The following is a 6,694-nucleotide window of genomic DNA, read 5'->3' as shown; positions in this document are numbered from 1 at the left end:
CATCAGTTGGGTCTAATTTGAGGTTATGAGGGTTTTTAGTCCCATGAACAACTTGTTTGGGTATTAGAATTGATCTGGCCTACAGAGCAGAATGAAAAGTGTTTTCACGGCATGGGAGTGGGCTAACGCTTTTTTAAAAAAATTGTCACGATATTTGTCTTCAAAGAAATCTGGATAACATATGTTAGCAAAAAGCATTGCTGAGTAAGAAATAGCTTAAGACTGGAAGAACTGTCATAGAGACAGGATTTCTGAGTCTTACTCCTATCTGTAATACTGACTTTGCAGCCTTTGGGTCACTTACAGCCTGCCAGGCTCCCAGGAAACAATGTGTACTTGCAGCACAGATGATAAAAAAATAAAATCCATTCTCAGCATCTTGAAAATTAGTTTAACAAAAGTCTCAGACTGCACATAAATGTAATGAAAAACAATTCAGAGAACTGACCTGAGGCTTTTCACAGCCATGAAAGTCCCCGTGACCTGGAAAAAGACAAGAAATAGGAACCCAGGTCTAACCTCACTGATGTCAAGTTACAAATAACATGATCTGATTTTCTGAATGTTGTTTTGAACCATTAGTTCTTCCAAGCACCCACAAAATGAAGGGCACCTGATGGACAGGTTGAGAGGTGTCTTTAGGCAGGTTTCTTTCTTGCAACTTGCCATGCCCTAAGAATGCACCATTTAGGAACCAGTTAACTCCGAGGTAAAGGATTTTGGCTGTCCACCCTTTTCTGGAGAAGCAGTCCTTTTGGATGATCTCGTTTTTTAATGTTGTTGGTAGTACCACACAAACTGTAGTTCAGAGCAAGAAAGGGAGAAGGGCTTATGAGTACACAAGCTAAACAAAAGCTACAATACCAATTTTCTGCACAACCACTTGGAAGGAATGAGGAAACACCATTTACTTTCCTTAACCATCCTGTCATCGTTCAGGTTCCTGGTTCACACTCCCAGATAAAGGTTAAATTATAATCCAGTGGGCAAATGACTTTAAAAAGAGTGATTCATTTACTCAGGTGAATAACAGATGTTTGTCTCATGGATAGAACACATCACTGATCAGATCTGTATCTTGGAGTTTTGGGGCCCTTATTTAACAGTGTCAGGAAACAGTAACATTTGTGGACAAATAAGGGTGTTCAGGTGGATCTTCCTACATCTCAACTCATCAGCAAAATTGTCATCAAAAATCACAGTTTTGGCACAGGCAAAGTGAGTATCTTCATATACTAGCTGAGAAAATGGGGGCAGCAAAAATGTTAGTTTTCAGACATGAAACACTTGATGTTTTCCAGCAATAGTTATTGACTATTGACAAAAACTCCCTAGTAATGAGAGCAATGAATCATATTCTCTTAAAATATTATTAAACTGTTAAGAAATTCATGGAAGAACAACTCCTGCACTACCTTGCCAAGAAAAGAGACTCAAACCAGAATCAGTCATGGATTAGACAGGATGTGAAACACTTAACTTTTGCAACACTCAGCTATTCCAAAGTTTGAGAGATAAACAATCTTTATATCAAACCAGTACATTTCTTTGCTAAAGGCTGAAGTAATTTATATTAGTTAGCACACATAGGCTAAAAATGAGGGAAAGGCTCACTGTGGGGTGGGTTCCAGTCTGAAGGGAGCATTTTGGAAGGACTTTGCAGGACTCCTGACCTGGTACAGCACCTCTACTACACCTGTGAGTGGGAGGGCAGGAGAAAGGGGGACAGCTCAGTAATTCCTGCAGTCACTCACACCAGGACGCTTCACTTTGCTCCATGAGTGAGGTACACTGGCCCATAACTGGATGACAAAAACTGTCCTGCTTGTAGAGAAATGTATGTGTGTATCTCACAAATGATGTTGGTGCCTGCTGTGCTTACTTGGCTCTTGCTTGCATGAACCAGCAGCTCCTGTGGCCCCGGGCACAGGATGGGTGCCTTGGGAGACAAGTAATTTTAGCCAACAGTTCTTGTCAAGCCAAGAATACATAACAAAAGCCACTCTCAGGAATTCACTGATTAGCAGCTGGGAATAGCTTGAGCTTTATCACTTAATCCAAGCCACATAAGCAAGATTTTTGTGCAGACACAGTAGTGGGTTTAGGCAAATGCACAGGCAGGAACACAGCTTAAAACTGCAATACAGATTTACCCTGAAACCCTGATTCCCTTGACTTGAGTACTTATGTCCAGCACAGACTTGAGTGAAACCCATCAATCTGAATAGACAAGATGAACAAAGAGAGATCCCAGGGTCAAGCACCAGGTCAAAATGTAAACAGAGAACAGAATCCAGACCTCTAAACTACCAGCCAACCACACAGTTCACTGGTTTGCACTCATCTTTCTACAACGCATTGCTGAGATTAACACAAGATGTTCTGCCTCAAGTAAAGCAGGCAAAAAGAAAGCTGAGATTTACCGTATGAATGCAGCTTTTTTAGTGTAGATTTACATGTAGGCATGCATGATTTTATAACAGAAAATAGGATCCAAATGGATACTTGGCTTGCCTGCATGAGTGACATGGAATAATAAAGTAATCCATGATAACCCAGCGTTCATGAACAACAGTACAATACAAAATACCACACAGGCCAGTGCTTGCAGGCAGCTCTGTGATAATGGAAGGGCAGGCATAGCCAGCATTCACAAATCACCTCAAGTGATTCACACCTAGTACATATGACTTCCCCAACAGCAAGACAGCTTGTGCATCTCTTGACTCTTATAAGCACCCCCTCTTCCCGGAGTATCAAGAAATTCCCACCAGAGGTGGGGAAAAGCCTGGATCAGGTAACCTTTATGCTGCACGGCTATGTATAAAGAGAGGGAAAAGACAGTGATACTGAAGGTAATGGAAAATGTCTTCTGTGATGCCTGCTCCAATAAACAGGGTGTTTTGTCCTTTTTTCAGAGCCATTGAGACCTGTTCCAATAAGCAGTGGGATAACAGCAGGCCTGAGAGTGGCATCAGTAAATGGAGCAGGGGGAAAAGAGAGACATGTTTGTAGCTGTCTATAGAAACCATTCAAAGGAAACCAAAGCATTTTACAGCCTGGACAACCTACATAATTTAAAGCTGGGAAATATTGCCATGCATCTTCACTTCATAGCACTTGTAAACTCTGCAAGAAGACAGGGTGAGCTAGATTTCATCACTGCCTCACCAACCTCAGTGCACTTTGCCACTGGTGTTACTTTGCCTCACGTCTGAGTAGCTGCTCTGCAGATCTCATTACCAGTTTCTCATTACACAAAACATCCTTGAACAGCCTTCAGGACCCAGCTGCTGTATGGCTCTGAAATGCCTGGGCAGAGCTGAGGGAAAGGCCTTTCCCCCCAAAACAGCTCTATGTCAGGTGAGGGAGCTCTCAGCAATTCCATAGCTGAAACCTCAGGAGAGGGATAGGGACCTATCTCAGGCCCCAGGGACAGCTCTGTATTTTGGTGGACTGATCAAGAGAAGGGGGATGGATCTAAACCCACCATTGCCCATAGTGGCTTAATTGGCATCCCTGCATCCAGCAGCTACCTCCATTTGTGCTCTCCCATTTAGGCAACCATGACTTCTGAGCTATGCTCGTGTTTCACCCACTAACCAGTTCCTACATCTGTCTGCTTCCCAATCTATACACCTTCAAAATCACTTAGAAACTGACACAGGAATATCCACTCAGACACTGATGATAATTTAAATTAATAAATCTGGATAATCCCCTTGGGTCTGACTCTCATTTATATCTAAAATCACATTTCGCAGATCCAGAAAATGGAAAATTAGATCTTGCCAATTAAATTGGCACTTTCCGTAATGCCAGAGGTCTGCTGTTTAGTGGGACATCAGCATCAAACAAACCAAACATGTTGATTTCTGTATTCTCCAACATGATGAAGAAAATGATCTCTAAAGATTGAAAACATTTTAGCTAGAAAAAAATAGAAGAGACTAAACCATCTAATGCATCTATTACAAAAAACCCCCAAACAACAGAACCAAACAAAAACCCAAAACAACTTAGTCTGTGCAGATGACATTATTTGCTTTTGGTGTCTAATGATGTTATCTTTGAACTGATTCCTTCTCACCTGCTTTCTTCATCTCTGATAGTGCTAGCATTGCTGTTTTCCTATCCATTGGGAGTCATCCAGCAGGCCTTAGTCTACTCATTCTTTATTATTCTATGCAGAAGTCTATGCTCAAAAGATACGGAGTAGTATAAGCCTTTCAACAGTCTCTATATGGAACACAGAAAACTAAGAAAGAAAAAAACAGATATTCTCTGTCTTGTATTTCTGCCCTCAGAAAGACTGGAGAAACCAAATAAAAGACAGGTTTGTCCAGCTTCTGAACAGCAGGGTATTGAATTATATGGTCAGATAAATACTTAATTTAAAACCATTTGATTAAAAAAGAGAAAATGCTCAGGGTACAGATGGACCTATCAATGAGCTGGCAGCAGCTCTTGGGCTGCCTTACAAGCACCTCTATATTTGGGTTAACTGTGCAAATGAGAATGTGAACATTCCAGATGAAACACTTCTTGAACAACAGCATAGACTGACCAAACTACTTCAAACAGGTAAGTGGTCTTGTCCAGATTCAGTGCCTGCTTTGCATCACAGGGAGTCTCTCTTGCTTCAGTGGATGTAGCAGCTGCTGTGTGCGCAGAAGAAGTAGAAGGGGAAATCAAAGGGGTCCCTCCTGCACCAGGAATGTGTAAGACACCACTGTGAGATTTGGGGCTTAAGTGGAAGAAGCCCAGAACTCCTACCTGGCCTCCAGCATGAGAAAGACTGGACAAGCCTGACTGACCTGCTACCGAAATCTCTCCCATTTGTTAGTTAACTTTCAATTCCAGTTGAAAATATGACCGTGGGCATACATTCTTGGCTGAAGTAAGTTTGTACAAATTTACATTGTTTGAAGATATGATTCACTTCCTTTAATCACAATATACTCATTTCTCCCATCAAGTATCTGGCATATATTTAGTATTCTTCCATTATCTTGGAAGTAGATTATCTTGATCTCTAGACTTTCATGAGTGGGAGGAAGCATGAAGACTGGATCAGCAGTTTAATGGAGAACTTCTCAATGAGGCTGAAGTGAGACCTGGCTTTTATAAACAGAGACAGTGCTGGCTTTAAACACTCCCTGTGATTCCTCTTTGGAGGCTCCTAAGAACAGCACTCTCCACTGCACGGCAACAAAGCAGCGGCGACAGCAGTGCAACATGGTGGCTGCTGGCGTGTCTACATCATCCAGCAAAGCACAGGCACAGAGATACCAAGCCCAGCAGCAGAGCAGCCAAAGTGTGAGGGTCCCAGTGCAGCACAGCACCTGGGAGGTTGCACCATTCCTAGGAAATCTGCTGCTTTTAAACCAAAGCCAGCTTCTCCAGAGAGCTGCTGTGCATCACTCAGACGTACCAGCTTAGGTAGCAATAGGTCAGCCTTAGTCCATGTGTGGGTGATGCACAGGCTAGTTGTGTCCATGCCTTTTCCAGCTTCAAAAATGTCTGGTCTGCTAAAGAAGAGTTTGAAAAATACTTCTACATCCATCGAAATCGAGCACAGAGCCACATAATAATCCTGGCTAAAGTGTGGAAAGAGGAGATCTTTAAACATATGAAGGGTATACGAACTGAGCCTGGGCCTTTTTGGGGTGTAAAAACAAAAAAATGTTTCACAAAATGTGAGAGTAAAGAAAAATGTTTGAGTTTTTATCTCTTTGTAAAGAAAATAATTGGCTTGGATTGAGCCCTTCCCTGGGAGTGTTTGCAAACCAAACATTACACAGCTGCCAAGTGCCTGAATACCAAAATGTGAAACTGACCTAAAGTAAAAGCAAAAGTGATTGCTTTATTACCATCCACACAGAAGACTACTGAGAGGCCTAGATGCAGGGTGGGTACAGACCTCTAGGATGTGATTCATCTGACATCTTAATGTGCACATTTAGATGTTGCAGGGCACATCTAAACCTGAATGACATACATGCTATTAGATGAAATCCATCTTATTCTAAAAGTAGGTCAGACAAATCATGAAGTCCTTTGGTTAATTTGTGTATAGATGTCTAATACTGGCTGAGATTAATTATTTGACTGATCTTTAACAAATCAGCCTGCTACATTACAGTGCCCTTTTCAGGCAAACTAGGCACTTCAAAGAACAGCAGAAGTAGAAGAAAGATTGGAACTGTTCTCTGGTATCTGTGCAGTGACAGTGATTCCCTGGGTTTCTTGACACCAAAAGATTTTACCAAAGTTGCCTCTGGCTTGTCACACAGGACCACATGCCTACAGCCATATGCACTAGCTAGAGCTTAGTGTGATGAGCCTGATTAGGGTTCAGCTGTGATTAAACTTTTTTCCCCTGTAGAAATTCAATAGTTGGGAACTAGATTATCTCCGAGTAACTGGCAGCCAAGCGGACCACATCTAATTTTCCTCAACTGCTGTCACCAGCTAGAGACAAGAGGCAGTCTAAGAGGTTGTGTGAGTGCTCCCAGCATGCTAACAGTACACCTCTGCATCAGTAGAGTGCATCAGAGATCTTCTTTTGGAAAGTATTGTACAGAGCTTAAGTAGTGACTTCTCTCGGTATTCCTGGGAGCTATAGAATAAGAAACATTAATTCCATTTCGTGACTGAAGTTGACTTACAGAGAAGTGAAAGGATAAAGAGA

Source organism: Corvus kubaryi, unplaced genomic scaffold, assembly GCF_017639235.1.
Source record: "Corvus kubaryi isolate FWS band 111438036 unplaced genomic scaffold, C.kubaryi_AGA036_p1.0 37232, whole genome shotgun sequence".
Lineage (NCBI taxonomy): Eukaryota > Metazoa > Chordata > Aves > Passeriformes > Corvidae > Corvus > Corvus kubaryi.
Note: the sequence above shows the minus strand (reverse complement) of the source record.